Source organism: Typopeltis vanoorti, chromosome 10, assembly GCF_054136105.1.
Source record: "Typopeltis vanoorti isolate ZY-2024b chromosome 10, IOZ_Tvanoo_1.0, whole genome shotgun sequence".
In the NCBI taxonomy this organism is placed as follows: Eukaryota; Metazoa; Arthropoda; class Arachnida; order Uropygi; family Thelyphonidae; genus Typopeltis; species Typopeltis vanoorti.
Window position 1 is genome coordinate 135,900,902 of NC_143558.1, and position 22,988 is coordinate 135,923,889.

The following is a 22,988-nucleotide window of genomic DNA, read 5'->3' on the forward strand; positions in this document are numbered from 1 at the left end:
ATGTCTAAATATTCACAGATATAAGGTGTGTTAATAAGAACATGTTTAAAAATTAGAGAAAAAAAAAACCCTTGGTTTATCTAGAGCAGGGTTTCTCAAACTGTGTTCCTCGAGAAGTTCAGAAATTTGTCATTTTAGGTTTCTAAGCATTTTTCATGAATAAATATTTTATAGTAAAAATATTCTGAGGAGAATAATATTCGTGAATAATGTCGAAAAGCTCAGACCCAGAACGCCTAATAACATCTGTGTATCGTTAATTTTCACACAACCTTTCAACATTTGGGAAAGGGAATACCTCTGTTTATAACCGGTCATAAAAATTGCCTGCAAGCGGATTATAACAATGGGCGGCGTATCCTCTGTTCACAAAACTGAACGAAATAACATCCGTGTTGCAAATGTCAGTGACCAATCAGCAAGGAAATATAAATAAAAATTTTTCCACTGAAATTGAAGATCAAGGTAGTCTGTATCTGGTTCTCAGATTTAGTAATACTGAATACTTTCTTCGCAAGTTCGTATTCCGGTGTGTAAGTGCTTATTCTGAAACCGGAGTGCCGTGATTTTTTAAAAGTAATAGGAATACAGAGTTAAAATTAATATAAATAAGAGACAAGGCACTTTGTTTAATTTTGGTATTAAGAAATCTCTTATTGAAGATGTTTGTGACGGAACAGATAGTGAGTCATCCACCTCCAGCCTACAAAGCGATCTCCAGGATGTACAAAAGGAGGGAAAACTACCAGCACACAGAAGAAAAAGTCTGCATTCACTCGTAAGTACTTATAATAATATTATAAATATATTTGGTGATCAGAATAGGATATGTCAATGAAAATCAGCACAAATTAATTTAATGATGGTTTATTGACGATTAATTAAATCGATTAAATTAAAACATCAACTAAATTAAACTTAATTGATGTTTAATTAATTGTTAATTAATTGTCAATTATAGATTATTAATTAATAATAAAAATCAGCTAAATTACCATTTAATTATTAATTAATACATTACAAAATAACCAAGGTGTTCCGTGAAAATTTCAGGATTTGTGAAGTGTTCCGTCGTAGAAAAAGTTTGAGAAACCCTGATCTAGAGAATGAAGATTTGCCATGCAGTCTGAAATCAATGTTATCCTTACTTGTCACTTGCAGTTTTGCATTTGTAATTTAAAAATCATCTTTATATAAGTGCATGCGTTTTGCTTAATTATAATTTAAATTAATGAGTATCGTTATTTAATAATTATACAAAGTCCAAATTGCAATTCTAATAGTGTTCCTTTTCGCTATAATCGCAATTAATACGAAATTTACAAATTTGCTGTTATCGATAGAATAGCTTAATTTATTGGTATGTTTGTTTAAAACGATAAGTCTACTATCGTTTATTCCCATCATAAAATAAATTATATAAATAGATAGCATTTAGAATGAAGGAATGCGATAAAAAAAAGGGTCTTCCTGTTCAGCGATAGATCATTTTAAGATCATGCTTTCTGCTAGCTGTGAAACTGCGCCAGCTAACAGTATTTATTAATACTGTTAGCTGGAGAAAAAAGAAGTGAGCCTTATTCTTCTAAGGCAATTTAAAGAATCATTGTGTATTAAGTAATGAACTGTTCAAAGAAAACGGTAATGGCCTCGCCTGCTCCTTTTAGGCAATAAAAGGCGTTAGCAGACTATTTTATTATTTATTTAATACAAACATTAATACTTCAAATAATTAATGAATTCATTTATCGTGCTCAAAATAAATGCAACAATGAAGTCACGTGTTATTGTTGCTTATAGAAGCGTAGCTTATGACATTTAAAATAGCAGTTAAAGTAACAATTAAAAGTTAAACAATTAAATTAATTTGCTGTTATAAGCAACAGTTGGAGCTTATGACAGCAAACTGTTAATAGATTTCAAGCTTTGTTCATTGTTTATATGTTAATCATGAATATAATTGAATTTTGCTTCTTTTTCTGTTTACTTTCGTTTAGTTTTAGAACTAAGACGAATAATAAACGTTTCATGTATGACTATTCCTTTAAATTTTATCTGTTTTTAATGTGAATTTTCTGCATTCATTACGAATTAAGGTCTGAATTTTTTTGTATCCTTAACAAAAACATTCCTTCAAACTTTCAAGAAAATAACATTCCATTTGTTGTGATAATAGATTTTTATCCCTTGGAGCCCCTGAGGAGGTTTTCCTTAGCCCGCGTGTTAGATAGGAATCTTCCCACCTAATCATTAACATACAGGTAAGCAATTGGCTGATTAGGCTTAGAGGAGGATAATATAGGCAACTGGTTATAATGTTCATAATGTATTCAGAGCCGTTCCACACTCTGCCCTCTAGTTGGACTGTGATTAATGATCTTTCCTCGTCTAACATCTGCACGATTCCGAAGAGGCTGCTGGCGGGGAAAATAGTCAAACTGATATGGAGAGTCTTAGGGTACACGCTTATAATTATCGTTCTGAAAGGAAATGGACAGGTATTCCTAGAATATATTATTGATTTATAATAGGTGGCAATTTTGACATTCTCATGCACTTTAATAATGGATTCTTTGAAATAGTTTTCTGACGATGACAGCGTTCCAAATGATCTAATATCTTATTTCTTAAATAAAAACTAACGTCCAATAAATGACTTTACATTCACAATATTAAGAGTTTCGATAATATTTCATTTAACTGCATGCTATTAAAAAGATTACAATATAAGGCTATGATAATAGCTTGTTGGCAGATGTTCATTTTCTCATGTAAAGTCCGTTTTAGCTTACTTAATGCATGCTTTGATAAATCTCGATTTAATTTTAATGTTTACAGAAATCTTGTATTGCACAATAAGATACAAGTCAGATTATTGCTTGTTTATAATCACAATTTAATTATATTCTCCGTTTTTAAACAAAAAAAAATTAATCATTATTTTTCACTCGCTCACTAGAGTACATTAGCTTTGTTATCCAATTGTTGTCAAACCCTTCAAAAGATCGTTTATATTCTAAGCCATTGTTAGCAAATTATAAAATTTACATTCGAACAGCTTTCCAACAATGCAGATACACGCGAATAATGTAATTATGACAATTCGCTTATACAAAGATTGTAGTTGTTGCATACTGTTTCTCGGAATGGTATATTAATCATCCGATTATTTTCTGTACTTGCATCCCCGAGCGCTCGAGATGTATTGAACCCATTGGTATATTAGTGACATTAATCGTAGTCATGCTTAACGCTAGGGCAGGAATTGTACAAGTGATGAGAGCCTCTGTTTCTACCGTTAATGTATGGAGTTGGACACGTCACCCATTCCACAGTACACCACACTAACAATTACTGCAGGGTGTCGTGACATTTTGAAATTACTGCACGACAATCCTCTCGGTGGATGCAGAGGGGAAAGCGTTGCTTAAGGAGCAGATATTAATACAGACGGATGTTGTTCATTGAATGTGTTTTAATGGTGGCAATAAGATTGATTTACAATTTATCACGCCACTTTGGTGACACGCAAAGCTTTCTGCAATTTTTACACCGATTTGAGCACATCGCTCGGAACAGCGAAAAGGATGCCGAAGCTTTATAAGCATACTTTACTGATACGCTTCTGATCTTACTGCATTTTTTTTTCTTTTGGTTTTGATCTCTTTTAAGACAATGCAGCTTCCATCGTAAAATCTCAAGAGCATAAATGTAAAGTTTTCATAAACACACGTATATGATCAACTGATCCTTAAATTTCAGTGCGATCTAACGTCTCGAGACACTCATTAGTGCAATATAAAATAACATTGACTGATGAACCTAATTTATCATTTTAAGTCAAGACAGTCACGGTTTAGCTTCTTAATGAGACAATGCTGTTAATGTGACAGACAGGCCGTGTTTCACTTCTTCATTTCAGGCTTTAAATAATTTCCTAATACTTCAGAATTCTGTTGACATTTGCGAATGGAATTTTATTAAATCGCTATTTGAAAAGAAAAGGACCAAAAAATGCTAGAGAACATTTTACTGTGTCTTAAAGTAATCGTTGTATCACCTCCATTTAAAAGCAGCGGTTTCCAAACAATGTCTTGACTACCCCTTATGACAAAGGCACGTCGATCTTACATTTTTGCTGCTTCTCGTTTCGTGTTGTGAAACTATCTTTACAACTAATGGTCAGAGTGAGTATCTTTATACAAATATATTAAGATTATTCTTTAGGATTATTAATTCAGCTCAAAAATTTCTCGAATTAGTGTTATAAATTCACACCGAGAACGAGGTTAAACAGTGTATAATTAGGACGGTATTTGTAGTAAAATATATTTAGAATAGGAAATGCTTATATATATACCAAACAACCGAAACGTTAGCTTAAATATGAGTTTAATTTATGCGACATGATGAATTAGATACACCATATGCACGTGTATTATTTGCAACCTCAGAGAGAACGCTGAAAATAATGCGCAGTGTACTGTGTTGCAAAGTGTTCATGGATGAAACTGTTGGACCGATATTAACTTAAAATTATCTTAAATCTTTATTCAAATAGAGGGAAAATCAAAGAAGGAATGAAAAAAAAAAAAAAGAACTACTTAGGAGATTGAAAGAATTTTGGAAAGCTTTTTACCTGATGAAACTAATTATTCGCGAAACTACTAGTTCATGAAATATTTTAGCGTCAATGAAAATTCTAACTTTGATATAAAAATATTTAATTCACTTTTTTTTAAAAGTTTTATAAGTGAATGACTTTACAAATACGCCTTTCTGTCTCTGGCCTGTTTCACGCCTTTCCATTTTCCCAATCACTTGAATATTTAATAATAATTCGTTAATTAAAATAAAAGTTAACACAAGATTAGTTGCTTATACTTTTTAAAAGCCCTATAAATGCTAAGTAAAATGTTTTCCTTTTAAGAAAAGAGCGTTTGCTTAATTAATTAAGCAAATAAAATAACTGAAACAATTGAGAAAAAAAAGTTTTTCGTGCATATTTAAAATAATTGGAGATTATTTTTACTTTCAGTTTCTTTCAAACAGCATTCTTTAATTGTATATAAGGATAACTAATATAACTCTGCAAACATTAAGAAAAGAGTAACAACTGACTACGTTATCCATAACTTGAGATTCAATCAAGTTTGTTATTCTGTCCGAAACGGACAGAATTTTGCGTATCTGTACATTTTGCATATAAATATTTTGAAATAATCCCATCAATTAAGTACAGCCCTATGTCCACTAACAATCATGTCTTCCTACGAGTGTTTTTTTTCCTCCCAAAGTTTTATAAATAAATGACAGTTTTTCAGCTTCTGTCACTTTTCTGATGACTCTTATCATAATGAGAGAGAGTTCGGACAGCATTTTTTTGCACACTCACAGAATTCGTAATTTAAAGTTTATTACTATTCGTGATGGCGCCATGCTTACTAAAGAAACGAGTTAAAGCTATCACCTTTGATTCTGATATATTAGATTCAAAGTAACTGGCGTGTATGTGTTATTTATAATACAACTTTACTTTAAATGCTAATTGAAACATGTGGGCTATCAGCAACATACCAGCAGGCCTTCAGCAGAAGAGCCCGCTTGGCAACTAGAGTTTGTGTATATCACGATCTCCTGAATATTTTGCACACATAGGCGAGCAAAAAATTGAAACAAATTAAATTTTACAAAATGTTATTAACGTGCTGGTCTCTACCAATGTTCATACGATAACCGGAAGACTCCACTATTTCTGGTGAGTCTCCATTTCACAATCCCTGTATCGTTCTGTTGTTATTAATTCATGGTTCTATTTCTGCACGAGACGAGCAATTTCTTGATGACATTATCGAGAGATAAATGTATTGTTAATATTTTTCACGAGATGGCAGCACAACCATCACAAATACTTCATCTTAGAAAGAGGCTACTGCCTCCTCATCGTGGAAGGGCAGCGCTAAAGCACCACATCACGCGCCTGATAGGATCAGGTCGTTGTTTTTGACGTCCAGGTGGTGATATTTCGAGATCGATGAATCTTGGGTTTGTGTTCGTGAACAGGATTTCCGGTCCACGACCTTCCTCAGTGTCCTCGGACGTCTGGTGAAGAAGGTAAGAAAGAATGCACCATGCTTATCCCCCCCCCCACCCCACTTGTCTGTGACACAATAGCTTTATAGCCTCCTGCAAAAATAATACTGAAAGTACAAACCAAATAAAATAAAACGTCTTATTACATTTGAATGCGGCTACTCGATTTTGTTTACAGTCTATAGTAAACATGCTTCACTCATTTAAAGCACAAAACGTCCTTTAGTGGGGCGCCTGCCCTAAATTATAGAGTGGGGCAGTGCAGGATTTATTAAGTGATAAAAGTTATTGACATTTTAGAGGTAAGTGATAATTATGATCTGTAATGAGACAATAATTATGATATAATTGCGCTGGTGTATATTATCTTTTAATTATCTTAGCTTTTTAATTGATAGGTCAATGTGTCAATGGTTTCCTTTTCCACAGGGAAACATTGCATTCATTTGAATGAATTAAGCAGTCATCAAGTACACAAACACAATTTCTTTCTTTCTTTTTTCCCCCCATTTAAATGACGCAATTGTTCTAGAGGAGCAGCTCCTCCAGACGTGCTCAGTTTATTGACTAAACATCACATTAATAACATTAGTGGATAAAGAACATTTAATAAAATTTTGTTCTGTCGCACGTCAGCAATTTATGACTATCTTTCCTGGTAAATTTGATTGAAATGAGGTATACATTGATTGATTAGATAGTAATTACCACGGCACTTCTCTGTGAATTCTCTATAAATCAATGTTTGCATTCATAATCTTTTAAAATTCAATTGTTCGATCTTCTTCACGTTCAAATATAAAGGAAGAAAAAAAGATCCTAATAGTTATTGAAGATCAACAGTTAAAACATCCATTTATCAAAAGCTTAGTCTAAATATTCTGGATGTTCAAAAAATGAGGTCTCATCTTCTGATGCATGAGGTCAGTGCAGAGATCGTATAGTCAGAATATCATCTCTTCAGAAATAAGACATCCTAAATTTACACAAATTTCATTTCACTAAGAAGTTCTAACAGTTCGGAACTTGAATATTTCTTGATGAGTCTCTTTTATTTTGAGTTCGTATTTTTTTATTTTTTAAATTGACTTTCCGAACAAGAATTTTAGTTTCTATAATTACCTCACTGGATAAAGTTATAAGTCTAAAACAAAATATTATTTTTGGTCACTTGCCGATCATTTTAAATTAAATAAATTGGGCAAATTATTTCTTCATATTCATTTATTTCTTTCACGTGTACCTCTAAGAAAAGTGTAGGGGACGCGAAACCTCTTGAAATCACGTTTTAGGTCACCTGCGAGATGCTCCAGACTGCGTTTAATTTGGAATGCCAAGATGGTTGAAATTCTGCAATTGATGAAATAAAATATTTAATTTAGAAGTTCTAGTTCGTATATTTGTTTTCCGATGTATTTTAATACATCGGAAAACAAATACGGAACAAACTTCACTCAGATAAAAAGTTGACTTGTTTCTATTTCCATAGGCTTGTTTATTAGGTTATGTTAGATTTTTTATATAATACACTCGATTTCTAGGGTTTTTTTGAGAATCGTATATTTCTAAGTGATAGGCTATTCATGAATATACTTTCGTTAATTTTACCGCTTAACTTTTCGTACCTTTTGCTACGTTTCACAGTGTAATTAGAGAAACCTGCTCTGAGATTCTTTGTGGTCTTGAGTCAGTTCTGCCACCTAGTGACTTGATTAGGAACTCAGTGGAAACATTGCTTAATTAAGCAAAGTAATTTCACGGAAAATAAGACAGTGGAAGAAAACTGTCTTATTTTCCACTATTTAAACGAACACTCCTAAGAAATATATGAGAAAAAGTAACCGAGAGTTTCATTTTCTCATGCGTTTCTTAGGAGTGTACGTTTGATATTGAATTTTATATCCTATATTTCTTAAACAGCATCGTCAACAGTTAATCACTCCCCACCTATCGCACTGAGGTCATGAATGCTACGAATGTCTTTAGGTAATCTACGAACTTTATGGTCCTCCAAAAAGCAGAGACCACCGCTCTGCTTTTTGGATAATTGCGTGGCAATAAGACAAAGTTTGTTGGGCTATATTTTAAAACATTTTATAAGAATTTAAAATATTGCTTAAATATTAGTGTTCTATTATTGTTTTAAAATCTTTTTGGTCAGTCATTTTATACATAAATATCACTGGAAGTTTATGGCGATGTCATTAGTCCTTGTATACTTGAATATAAACCCTAGCTTTAATCTGACTGAATGTTTCCAAGCTACGTTCAGTCATATGGACAAGATGGGACATGTTAACATGCACAGTAATGGGCCGATGCTCACAAATAATTTGAATAATCTGAATCCAACACAATATCGTGTTTGTGCCTTGCTAATCTTTCACTGTTTGTAAGTTTGCCTCTCAATATTTATGTCTGTTTCAGTCCTGAAGAAGGCATGTGTCAATTGGAGGAAACTAGTCAACTAGTCGTGTGGATAATAAATAACTAGAACTTGTTTATCTTTATATATATAAATACTTCATGTTTGAATGTAATTCCCACCGACGAAAGGCTGTAAATAAGTGAATTAATACGGACGGTTGGCTGAACATATTTAAATTAAATGTATTATTTACTGTAGAATGTAAAAGAAAAAACCGGAATATAAATCCTCAGTACGAAAAGTTGTGTACTATTTTTTGCTTTTGCTCCACAAATTATTCACATCCCACAACTAAAGATTGTACGGATCTATAAAATTGATTTTCAATTTTATATCATAATTTTTTCAATTTTTCGTATAAAAATGAAATGTTTTAGATGAAAATCATGATTGCTTTCTTAAAAATAATATTGAAAGCAGTAACCTTGCATTTCTTGATACTTTCTATATTCTGATTTTTCCTTTTATGGTTTCCCGTCTTTTATGTTAGACTTACGAATCTTTGGCATACTCAGAAATCAATGTTGACTTTTCCCAAGAATCACAAGAAAACAACTGCCATGGAATTTCTAGACGTAGAAAAAGCTGCTTCAGTATTACCAACACACACATCGCAAGACATCTTTGATAAGTGTACGATACAGTGGAAGACGTTGAACAACCGGATATCGTCTCTTATTTATATAGCGGGATTGGAATTTACATAGTGGGACTGGAATCCAAAGCTAAGAGGCTGTGGATTCCAATCCCACTGTGGCATGGATGTTTTTAAAAGCGTTTAGGCTGTAAACGATATTTGTTGTCCATTGTGAAAGTACCACTTTGTCTGCTGCACTGGTGTGCTGTAGGTTACCAAACTATCATGTCACATGATAGTTTGGTAACCTACTAATGTGACCACAGAATGTACTCTGTCTGTGGTCACAATTTTTTTTTTTTTCGCATTTGATGTCACTTCCATGCCTCCTAGAATTTCGAGACTCTTTGATGTAAGAAGTGGCAGTGTTGCAGATACTCTTCACACAGTAAGATAATAATGAACATCCATGCTCAGTGTGGGACTCGAATCCGGGAGGCATGTTGATTGGAGAGCGGTTACGCTGTCCGCTCGGTCAACCAGGCAGGTTGGTAGTGATCATAAGCACCATTTTGGATGCTCATTTTTTTTCCAAATCTCCAAATATCATATATAATGATGTTAGGTTATTTCGATATACAGCTCAACATCCGTTACTATCTTAATGTTTATTATGCAGTTATATGGCAAATTACAATTCATTTGTTTAATTAAAGTATGCACTAAAGGAAACAGATTTGGCTCCCAGAGACTGACTTGGTAGCCCTTGCCTAACAGCAGAGTTCATACTTGGCCGAACTATTTGACCGAGTAGAAAGCGTACCCGCTCCCTTAATATACGGCTGTGGTTATAGGTAGGTGGATGTTTGTGACTGTGTTTGATGTCAGATGAATTTCATCGCCCGTTGTGATTTCTTCGCCTTTCTAAGCTGTTGGAGGCCTGAAGTGGCTCTGGAAAAGTTTCATCTTTGGTTTGTGGAGCAGAGATTTCGGATCACCTGACTGCGGTACTAAGTTTTCACGGATAATCTTTTGCGTTTAAAAAAAATTGCGTTTCTCAATAAATATAATAAACAAGAAAAATCGTATTTCGTAGGTTTTTCCCCTAATTTCTTTTGCCTCTTCCACAGGCAGTCTAACTTCTAATATATTCATGTTTTGAACATCTTATTATACGTATAACGCCGTTTCTTGTTGCATGTTAAGTAGTTCTCGGTAATAAAGGATTAAATATTCTGCACCTTGCTCTATTTGTCAATTTTAACTAATATTTTCTTTCTTCAAATCTAATTCGGTAGTCTCCTGCTTATAATTAAATCCTTTGCTGTGTCCTGCTTCTATAAACTGTATTCAATTTGACTGTGCGGTGTACAGAAAAACGTTATTTAACAGTATAAATAACACGCTGTAGAGTGTGCTGCTCTATTTTCACTCTTCGCTGAAGTAAGTTCATTTCACTTAAAGAGAAGATCGGTTCCGCATGCAAATGAAAAACAAGTCATGAATACTAGATTTTATGATTTATTTCCCTTTCTGTTTGAGTATTTTTTCCACCGTCTCTCATACAGAAAAACAGCGAGCTTGTAATTCTTTTCTGTCAAGCAAGCGAGCGAGGTTTTGCCTGCAATAACATGCTGACTCGCATATAGGCTGCTAACAAATGGTGGATCTCAACTGTTGGCTAATATGATCATAATGTAGCCGGCGTGGTAAGAAGGCGAAACAAGCTACAGAGCAAATGACGTGTATCAGAGCATGCGTATTAATCTTGTCAGAAAGGCTGGAGAGTACGAATGAGTTGCATACTAATCAGTGGCCAAACCGTTGTAACAGCTATACTACCAAGATTAATTGTGCCAAGTTATTATTAATATTCCGAATACGGCATCAGCAGTGTTAAATAATTTAAAGTGACCAATCAAATAAACAGAAGTTTCCTATTGGTCGCATGACGTTCACTTATATCAATTTTTTCCCCCTTCTTTTATGAGAATTGTCCTGTATTCGTATTCAAACAAAAGGTGGTTTCTTGTGATTTTTTTTTATTATGACTCAAAAATGCCACGAATAATTGTATTAAGGAAAAGGGAGTTTAAAAAAATGGCGAACCAGAACTCAAGATGGGGAAAGAGGGGAAACAAGTGTTTATATTCTAATAGAAATGAAAACAATAATGCAGATTTTGTAATTGTTTCTCTACCACCCTAACTTTCTTGAGGGGTAAGGACATGATGCTATGTCTCTTCCACTCTTGCAATCGTGGTGTAGGGATGGAAACATAGTTAAGGGACGACATCCGCGCTTGTCCGATTGCTGAAAAGAGAGAGGAGAATTAGGCGTGTTTTGTGTAACTGAACAGAAGCACGTGATAGTGAACTTTTGAATTCGAGCATTATTGAAACTTGATTTCAAACGCTGACCATATTAGGACAGCGGTTCTCAATCTGTTTGTCTGTTCTTGGTGGATTCTTGTAAGATATAAATTTTACTGTTTCTTTTTTTAAAGCAAGTCACCTTGACCAGAAACCCGTATATTATGTGTCTTTTGTTAAAATTAATTAATACATACTGATACATATGAAATAAATAGCCGAGCCTTGGCTTGTTTATATGTTTCGACCTGTCGCTATGATGCTATTTGAAATCGGTACTCTTGGTATGTTAAATAGAAATACTTTTACAAAGGAAACATTTTAAATACTAATATTTCAAAATGCCTTTCACCTCTCCCCTTAAATTGATTCTCATTGAAGAATTAAGCAGTTCAGGTGTATTAAGCGGCGAGTACATTTTAATATATTAAGCTTATGCGAATATTTTGAAAATTCTGAGGGGGAAAGGTTTGAAGTTGAACGTTTTAAGGAAGTTGTCTTATAATTTTGGATTTTAGATAGCACGATATACCTTGCTCATTGAAGTATCGCGTACTACTGCAAATACACGTACGAAGCCGATCAGATGCGTTGATTGAGGAATATTTAGTAAAGTGCGACGTTTAATGAAGACATGGCTTCAACTAACTAATTCTCTTATATTTAGTGCATCGTGTTTCTGCTCGATGCACCAAAGTCATTTAGATCATAATCATTTTTTTAACCATCCTCCATTGAAACTTGACTTTTTATCACCGACTCTCACTTAAGGTACTTGGGAAGGACCAGTACCTTGTTGTTGCCTTTGCCGAACTTCCTTCTTACCTACATTTGACTTCTAAACTCGTTGCTGAAGTGAATGTTTCATTTTTGTCGGCAGTTGCTTCTCTTGCGTATACATCAGGATTGTTTTTGTCACTGTGAAACAAAACTATTACGCTTTAGAAAACACCACACATTTGTGTGTGTGTATGTTGTTAAAAACAAATGTGTCAGAAAACGAAATTATGCAACCTTTAAAAGTTGTTTTAATCGTGACATACAGCTCTGCCGATCCAAATTTAGCAATAAATCATGTAAATTTACACATAACTAATGAAGTGCATCAGTTTTTTTTTTAATTCACTTATTATGGGGGTGCATGTTTTATACCCGTGAAAGTTCAGGTATAGTGGTGCTTAATTTTGGTCCTTTCATTGAGACGAAGAAAATGCTTGACCATCTGCTTGTTTGATGTTCGAAAATTTTGTATTTTCGAATTCTTGTTTCAAAACAGATTTTGGGTTGAACATCCAAAATCACTATAATGGTATTGATGATATTGATAGGTTTCTGACCCTGATTAAATAGATATATTTGGAAAATATAAGCTACTTTGAAGAATCTTGTTTAAATTAAATTAAGCTATTTTGAGCGATGGAGGGAAGGGGACGAATCTTGCTTTGCGTTTACTAAATATAATTGATCAGTAAGATACCAAATCAAAGCCGCCTCCCCTCAGTTATCATCTTCTAAAACTTTGAACTTCGCTTTCAAAAAATTAATGAGTCTTTGATTAAACTTTAAATATCTTGTATCCAATCGCTAATAATTGCATGCATTAAAGCCTAGTAGGAAACATTCACTGGGTCGATTTATTTTAATGAAGAATATTGTAAATTCAGCTTTGAATTGATTATAGCCATCCTGTATATTTACTTCACTAATCTGAACAGTGGTGTTTTTAGCTTTCCATCCAGCTTCATGTGTGACTCAGTTTTCATGAGGCCATTATGGCTTGTGCCGTAGCCCGGAATGATCTCTTCGTAATTGCGGTAGTCTTCTTGACCAGCTTGCTCGCCATGTTCGAAAAATCCTTTGAAAATACAACCTATACAGAGTGAGCAGAGCTTTTTCCTCGCCCAGAAGAGGCAAATCAGCCGGATAACACATAATTAACAGATGATATGCACCGTCCTCTCTCTCTCTCTCTCTCTCTCTCTATATATATATATATATATATATACACAGACATTTTATAATATTACTATCTGATACTGCATTCAGCTCATGTTTAGTAAGATTCAAATGATGAGAGAGAGAAATAAAAGGAATTACCACCAGTTACATTGTCTGAGTGATGTAAAATAGAAAATTGCGAGCTAATTTTCATCTCTCATCACTTAGATATCTACTCCACCATTGGATAGTAAAAAAGTATGAGCACCCTTTCCTGGTCAAGACTGGACCTTTAAGAATCATCTCAATTGTTAAAATAGAAAGAACTGGATCAACCTATTATGGCTTAAGAAGTTAATATTTGTTTGTAGGGCCTGTAAACTAGGCTTTCCTGAAAGTTATGGTCATTTTACCTGTCCCTCCCGAATGATCTGTCTTGCTTTTTGGTACATTTTAACCATCATTTTAACTATAGCCATTTGATATTTAAACTATATGTGGTTATGAGCTTCCGTGGTTCGGTTGGTATGGACGAGCCGTTTGGTTGGAAAGATCCGGGTTCTAAGTTGTGTATAACCTGAGGAATCTTTATCTGGTCTCTTTCGACTAAAGGTGAGTTAGTAGGTCTCATACGAAGGTACAGGGCTTTTCAACCCAGAAACTCGGATTTTTCGTCCCTCAGAACAGGAAAACTGGCCTGTGAACACACAGGATCTACAATCATAAAATACATACTTAATCCCTCACTAGGAGGGCTCAACCAGTCCTAAGGGGTGGTGGGGGAACGGGGGGGGGTGAACCCCACACGAATAAATAATAAATAAATTTTAATGGTGAGTTATCCAATATCATACGGAGGTAGTTTTTTTTTTTTTTTTTCGGGGTTTTCCTCTTCTAGAACAGGCAAATCACCTTGACGTCTAATAATCAAAATTTGCCATCCTAAGGAAAGGAATATATATATTCTTCTATTATTTGATTATTTATAATTTATTGTCAGCTCTGATGTTTTCTGTCTCTTCGTTATTTTTGCTTTATTGATATTGACATTTATATATTTACAGACTTTTTATCATATTATCTGATACTGCAATCAGCTCATGCTCAGTAAGATTCAAGTGGTGAGTGCACCAATCATTCTAGATTGGGAAACCTCCACACTATGTCTTTATTGTTTAGAACGTGGGAAGCGCACACTTCAAAAATAGTTGCACTTATTCGTTGCATATTGTATATATTACATGTGTACTTGCTTATGTGAATTTAAGAGAATGATAATTTAATAAATACTACACCTATTCAGTTTCTGTTGTTAGCTATGTGAGCATTTTGTCAAAAAAAGAAAAAAAGAAAACAAAATATTGCAAAGTATACAGTACAAATCCCGTGTAAGAGTAAACATATGTCCCTATACAGTAGAACATTTTTCATATAAGTCAGTTCTGTACCCGAATAAAATTCTACTTCCAATTAAGAAGAGTGCCGTCTATTCCAGTATCTCCAAACATAGCAGAGTGGAGCCTTATTCCATTCATGACTTCTAGAAGCCATCTAATAGCAGTAAACCTGTGAATATTTATTCTGTAAAAGCGAGAAAAGGTATTTATAATTTTTGAATCTTCTACAGTGTCTTAAATGCTCAGAAGAGTAATATAATTTGACCTTTCTTCGCAATAGTTGTCCCAACCGGACCACTTGGGAGACATTTTTGCTGAGAGAGTTTCCAAATCATTTACGCTATAACTTCTATAGGGAAGGGAAGCGCGTTTGAAAACTCGGGTTTAAATATTGTGTTGCTATACACACACACACACACACACACACACACACATATATATATATACATATATATATATATATATATATATATATATATATATATATATATATATATATATATGTTACACAATAATGAAGTTAACACTTCTGGAAGGAAAAAGGTCAATTAAAAGTCATGAATAGTGTTTTTTGTTCATTTTTTCCCATTCAAAATGACGAAACCTGTGAATAAGGGATATAAAAGTGCGAATAATGTACAATAATTTACCACCGATATTATTCCGTCAACCAAGTTTCTTCAGCCCATCATCTTCTGGTGATTAGCATAAATCATTTGTCATGCGTGGATGCCTTTATCATGTTTTTTTTTTTTTTTTTTTTTCTAATGGCCGCTTAGCTGTTGTCACAATAGCGGTATTTCTTCTTCCATTTCTCTCCCCCCCCTCTCTCTCTCTCTCTCTCGGTGACAATTGGTGACAGGGTTGATTTCCTTTATCACAGAGGAAATGACCACCAGTGCTTTTTATCATATGCAAGGTCAAATTTACTGTTTTAGTCCCGCCGTCCTTCGGGCAGAATCTCCTGTTTCTGTAGCATATTATGCGCCGTAACGAGAATGGATGCGAGCACCACAACTATCATCATCAGGTCATGTTCATTATTCAAAGCAGTTTGTTTACTACAAATCGGCTGAAATTCACGCCCACAAATCCGCCAACAGGAAAAAATAAATAAAAATAAAGAGGTGAAGTAGAACATAGCGCGCACGGCTGTAGTTAAAAGTGTGAAGGTGGATAAGTTCAAAATTGTGCTGTTAATTATCACTTCTAGAATTGCATTTGTCTGTCTCTATATATGTTGCTAGTTCGTTGAAAGAATGCTGTTTTCCTGTAGTCTTTTATTATTATTATTATTAACACACATAAACTGCTGATTTATAGCAGTTTCTGAAATTTTTTTAAATATTTTAAAAACATGAAACCACTTGTGTAATCCAAATTTTGATGTTTTTAATTAAAAAAAAAAGTAACGGATAAATAAAAGAAAGTTGTTTAATTTAACATACATAAGAATGGATTATAAAAAAGAAAAAAATGTGGACGCAATCCGAGAGAATTAAAAAAAAAAAAAGGAATAACTAGTTTCTTGTCTTTCTCTGATTTCGTTTTTGACCTGCTGTAAGAATGTCTTATAGTGTCAGGACTAAAATCTGTATACTGAAAAAAAAAAAAAAAAAATCCATCGGACAAAAATACCGAAAAAAAAACACGCACAGCTGACAAAATACAATTGGTATTGCGATGGACTACGATAATGACGTCACTCTATTTAGTTATTCACATTTGATGTCACTGAACGCCGTATGATTACTCCAATATCTCAAATGGATTTGTAAGGGGGGGGGGTGAAGTCTGAACTGAAAGAAGCGGTAGGGGTAACAGATGCCCTTTCCAAACAAACTTAGTAAGATAATCGTAAATATCGTGCATATTATGGGATTCGAACCTACAACTTATTAGCTCCCCCACTCTACGAAATGGTGTTGTTCATTAGTAGTGCCGTTTTTCGCTTTCAATTATAAGAGTTTGTGTTACTGGGTTGCTTAGTTACAGGCAGTAACATAGTGGTTCCCTCCCCTCTCCTTCCTGAACTGTTACATAACATATACGAGGGGGAGGGTCTGGAAATTTCTGATAAACACCTAGAACCAAAATGATATTAAAGCAGCTGATATAGCCACAAGAAAGGACATACTAGGAGCAGAGTTATGAAGGTAACTGATGTTCCTATATCCTCGTATGTTCTTTCTTGGTTATATCAGTTGCTTTAATAATATAATTTCTGTTCTAGGTGTTTATTAGAACTTTCCAGCCCCCCTTCTACAAATAGGTTGATTGAATAGCAATTAATTACACGCATATGCGAATAAAATAATTGTGGAACAAGTTTATGGCATTCGAAAATATGCCAACACTTAGTGTAATGGATGGTCATGTTTTTCAGCACCAGATTTTCTCCCAGAATGGGATCTTTAAACGGCAGAGTCTCATAGTGTTGGCGTTGGATAACATTAGCATTGTATATTGTATTCACTAATCTGAGGGAACGTCCTATAGTTTGGTAACCCCACTGAAACATCATTTACGTATATTTCCCTAATTTAGGTACTAAAGTGGTCGGATTTAATTTAATTTACATAAATTTAGCATAGAATACCAAACGACATTGCAGTGCTAAATTATACAGGCAGACAGACAGATAAGACGATCCTGATAGAGTAATAGATTATTAGTAATATTATTATTAATTCAGTTAATTTACGCTACTTATTGTTGCTAAAAGCTCATATTTTATCTGTTTGTTCATATTCACTTTATTTGTATTCTGTCGTACTCCAGCTCAATTGGTATAAAGAATAAAAACGAAACTGAAGTTTTTTTCTTCCTTAATATTAAGCGATTTTTTTTTTATTTCAGAAAAATATACTAATAAGGCTTGAAATTTTTATCATTATTTCAATCAGTCTCCAGATTTCAAACTCTGTTTCACTTTGAACTTAATGCTGGTAGGTCTGTTTCTTCTCCACCAAGACCACCAAAGAAGCATATAATATGAAATATAGCGACGGCTGTGAGTACTGGTTGTGATTGATTGGAACAACATCACTTAAACCAAAAAGAATCGGACATATATCGACTGCCTTACATGCAGAAATAGTTATCATTTCAAATACTTATTTTCGAAGTAAGTTTGGAGCTACGTCGTGAAATCAAAGTTAAACAACTACAGTGCACAAACATTTTTGATTGCTCCTCTCCAGGAAAGTTTTGCAATCAGAGATGAATCAGCTTTTCTTAAGAGTTGTGACAACGAGTGATGAAGGGAACCGATTGGTTACTCCGTCAGTCACTGGCTAATTCGTTCCATTTGCTGTAGTAATAAAGGTCAAATAATGGAGCTGAATGAACTGGATTTAAACTGAACAATTTATATTTGCGTTTTAGTTTTGTTTTGTTTCATTATTAAAAGCCAGTTCAACTATAGCGTTTCCTACTTTTCTTTTTTCGATGTTTTACAGATATTTAAAAAAAAAGGAAAACTTAATAACCTATATCACAACAGTTTACTCTTTATGGTATCTGACGGTGTTAGGTAATGAAGATTGATGTCGAATAACGCAAGGAGTTATTTTTAGAGGTATGCGTTCCCCAGTTGATATTATTACATCACGGGTATAACTCAATTTCTTCCTTCTGGCACTGTTTGAAATGAAAACAAAGTTGTTTGACCATTCGAATTACAGTTGCAGGCCTTGTGGCCTGCCTACACCTTGGTGCCTTAAAGCAGGACAGTAATCAGTAACGCCCATACTTGGACCTGCATCACGATAGCTGAGATGACGAGCATTCCCAGTACAGCTGTATACCCCCTCTAACAGCTAATTACCCAATGGGAATAATACAGCGGCGGTTGCGACTTGTACCCTCAACCTGTTGTTGAATCTTAACTTTACGCATCCTCTGTAAACATAGGTAGTGAAAGTTAAATTGGCGGAGTTTTGTGAGGTTTCATTCATTCGGTCAAAGTGATATTTAGTGACCAATGGACGCTCTCTCTCGCTATTTCCGTTTATTGTTATACCTTGTACTAAATTATGTTGATATGCTAACAAAAATGAGTGAGACAGACAGGGAGAACTACAAAGAAACAAACCGAGTTAGTTGAGAGGTGGGGAGGACAGTAATAAAAGTTTCATGTACTTAGATTATTATTTTAACAACAAATTGCTTTTATGTGTAATCGTATAAAGTTTGCAAACTTTATGTAACAGCTCCTCTCCTATTTAGGAAACATCTTCATCTTCCCCCTCCCAGTTCTTAGGGGCTTGCGTTGGTGCTCTTAACTTACGCATTCACCCATTGTGCAGTGAGTAACTAGAAAACTGCCTCTTAATAAAATGATGTTTATTATGACAAATCTTCTTTAGGCTTTGTTTTCGTTTCATACAGCGCCAGAAGGGAGAAATCGAGTTAATGTATAAGGCAATAATTCAACTGGCGAACTTATATCTCTTACAATTCCTTGTTTTATTCAACATCAATCTTTATTAACTAACGCCGTCAGACACCATAAAATGTAAACTGTTGTAATATATTTAAATTATAAATATTGCCCATTGGTGTACTAGTAAATGTTAGAATGTATAAAGCAGAGTATATAAATGTAATTACGATATGTTCAACTGAATACCGAGACAGACGATAAACTGGTTGTTAAGAGTTCATGATATGAAGTCGTTAATCTAGAGATCTGCTAAGTAAGTACTTGTTTAAATGAAATACTTTTAACTTACTGTGATTTCTTTAAATGGGTAGTGCGTTTAACTACTCGCTGCCTATTATATAATCGATACGCATATCAACCCCAGACATTTGAGGCAAAACCTTTTATCATAACTGCGAGAACAGCAATTCGACCCAGTTTATTTCAGTTTGAGGATCGTGGTGTTTTTTTTATTAATATTTGCAAACAAAATATTAATTATATTTCACATAATCGTGTAATCAAGTGTGAAATAAAATAGGAGGTTTAGAAATAATATATTATATAAATGATGAAGAAAAATCAATTTAAGACTAAATTTATTTTTTAGTCTAATGTTATATATTTTATTCAACTGCTTCCATGAAAGTATTATTTTATGTAGGAAGAGTTAAAGATACATGAAAGTTCAGCATTAAAATACACTTCACTATCTCTGATCTACTGCAGGCAGTTACATCGATGCCCAATCCGTCATTTTGTGTGCACAAAGTATGCACACTCGCCGTTAGAAAGTAGGAAGCATAGCCCCCCCCCCCCCCATCCCCGTAACTTCAGTGGTCCGAGTTCTTTTGTAACAGACTGTTGCTTGCGACTACAATTCTGCCTTAAATAAAAATCGACCAAATGTAGGGTGTTCCTTTTCCTTGTTTTCTAATTCTTGTTTCACTTCCTGAGAGGAATTACTTTCTCATGAAACAGCGTTCTCTTCCTTAGTCATTCTGTCATTCTCATTCCCTGAACTGAATTACAAGTGTATAAGCCAAAAACAGAGGAAATGTCGCGACGAGAGGGCCTTTGTAGTCTCGCACTAACAGGAAGCCCCTTAATCGTTATAATAAGAGGACGCAAAAAAAAAAAAAAAAGTTTGTAGAGACTGAGGGGCGGGAGAAAGCGTTAACCGCTCCCGACCTTCCATTGCGAAGCCAATTAGTCTCATCCTCTCCTCCGAGTCTCGTGCATGTACCAGGAAAAAAAGAACTGTTTGTTCGTATTTGGGCCTCGTTTAATTTAGACTGGATATTTCAGGAAATATTATGAATACAATTATATAATAAAAATAATAAAATAGATAAATATATAGATAAAATGCTAAAACTCCACTCTCATAATTTTCATAATGGCTTTTCCATTAATTATTTAGTATTGTTTTCGGAATTTTATTTTATTTTTTTTTTCACAAATTGTCACATATAATCTCACTTCCAATAATTCTTTCCCCTGAATCTCTAATTTAATATTTATTTTTAATTATATACTCTTAAAAGTATTAGCAAATATTATTATTGATATTAAAAGAGTGTATACTTTAATACATAATAATATATTTATAATAATTTATTACTTTTATAAGTAATAAAAGAGCGAAAGAATTTTAGTATTTTAGTATTGTGTTATAATAATATATTTATAATTACTTATTTTAATATCTCTAATTTCATAAAGATCTACCTCGCGTGTGTGAAGGGGGGGGGGACTTCATGGTAGCCTTCAGTTGGTTGGCTCAATTAGAAAATATTGGTTATGTAACACTTGAAGTGAATTCGGTAAACATGTTTACTGAATTTCAAAACATGCTAATATCATGCCAGTATTTATTTAAATCTCCGTAAATTGTAAATATAACACGCCTACTATTTGTTTGTTAAGTGATATTTCAAATTTGATTTGGTCTCCGAGCACTTGAATATCATCTTACTAATATTCCATATTTAAGCCGTTAACGGGATAAATATTTTAAAGCTTCCATTCTAGTTAACGTTATCAAGAACCAAATTAAACTCGGATTAAATGCAGAGTTATTTTAATTAAAGAGAATAAATTGAGATCCTTTCGTAAGGTAAGCTGGTTATATTGTTCAAGTGAAACTCTTCTTAGATTGTATTCCTAAAACAAATAAGAAGAATGATTTTAATCAGAGAGAGAGAAACTGTCCTTTGTGTAGCATTTTTTGTCCCGTTGATGTATTATGTATCAGAAATCCCCCGCCTTTCCCCCAAGAGCCTCGCGTATTATGGACCAGCCTTGGCATAGCCTTTCAGTATCTATTTCCTTCCTAATCATTTGGCATAGCCTTTCAGTATCTATTTCCTTCCTAATCATTTAGCATAGCCGACTGGTGGGACACACACACACACACACACACACACACACACACACACACACACACACAGCTGGCCTGATTGGCCGAGTGGATAGCGTATCTGCTGTCAGCCAAAAGGCTGCGGGTTCGAAACCCTCCGTGGACAACATGGATGTTTGTGATTGTCTATGGAAATACGAGTGGTGGTCGGCGGTAGATGGCGTTGGTGTAGTTGCGGTGAGTTGGTGATTGAATGGGGAAGACAGAGTTGTAGAGCAGGTGCCCTCCCTCGATGAGTCCTTGGACTCCCTGGAAGATGTACGAATGCTAAATAAGGCATCATACTGAATTAGGTTTTTCTAGTTGGGTGTATTGCACTATAAAGATGGTCGGTCATCTGGTATATAAATGCACAATAAGAATATTATATATTTTTATGTGAATCCCACATCTCAAAGTTTGTAAAACTATTAGATGTAGAATGATTGGGGATTACATAACTCATTTGCATCACGAGTGGTGTAAGATTTAGGTACTCCAGAAACCTAATTCTAGAGATCAAACACGGAACTATTTCAAGCCACTTCAGGCTTCCAATAAGCAGAGTGTGATGGTCTCATAGCGGGTGATTCAAATAGCGATAGTGGAGACGATATCCAATAGGCCAACGAAGCCAACCACTGTTATTTCATTCCAGAAATAACAGTGCTGCTGATGAATGAATCTAATTAAAGTGCTATTTCAGTGTGCCTTGTTTCTCTCTCTCTGTTTGAATCAATAAAAATGAAATTATCAGATGAAGTATTGCATATTAGTGAACTGTGACATTTAACAGCCCTTTCGATCATTTATACAATCCACAAAAATAAAACATTTTCTTCTGTTATTTCTAATAATAAAATGTGGCTTACTTTTGAAGTTCTAATTATAAAATACACGAAAAAAGAAAAGTAGCACCTACTGAATTCTTTTTTTTTTTTTGACGAAAACACTTGGCGTCAAGCGATCGAGTATTAGTTCAACAGTGATGAACTTGAATATTCAACAACATTCCTGATTTTTGAATCTGTCACTCCTGTGTTACAAGTACACTTTATTCAAGCTGGCCTTCATTTGGTACATTTTATTTATATTTCTTCGCCGAAATCCTTATCCATTTCTGAGCCGAGATTTAAGAGTTTTTTGTATTTGTAAAAGTGAAATTCAGATTTTTTTTTTTTTTTTTTCAAAACCAGATTTAAAATTGCCTTGAGATAAATTGAATTTTCGTTCTTTCTTCGGCAAATTTTATATCCATGCCAATTGATAATTTATGTGAATGTTTTGAATATCTTCGGCACAGGAAACTAAGAGAACAGTTGTCTTCCAATGTCACACAGATCTTATATATGTTAC

At 34.1% G+C, this 22,988-nt stretch overlaps 1 long non-coding RNA gene across 1 annotated transcript in view; it reads left to right on the forward strand.

Moving 5' to 3' along the window:
• The first annotated feature begins 21,156 nt into the window (after positions 1-21,156).
• The window catches only part of LOC150102824 (uncharacterized), a 76,392-nt gene continuing 74,560 nt past the window's right edge, over positions 21,157-22,988 (forward strand). Inside the window, exon 1 of the long non-coding RNA XR_016548903.1 lies at positions 21,157-21,350. This is a non-coding gene — a long non-coding RNA (uncharacterized LOC150102824). The remainder of the gene's footprint in view (positions 21,351-22,988) is intronic.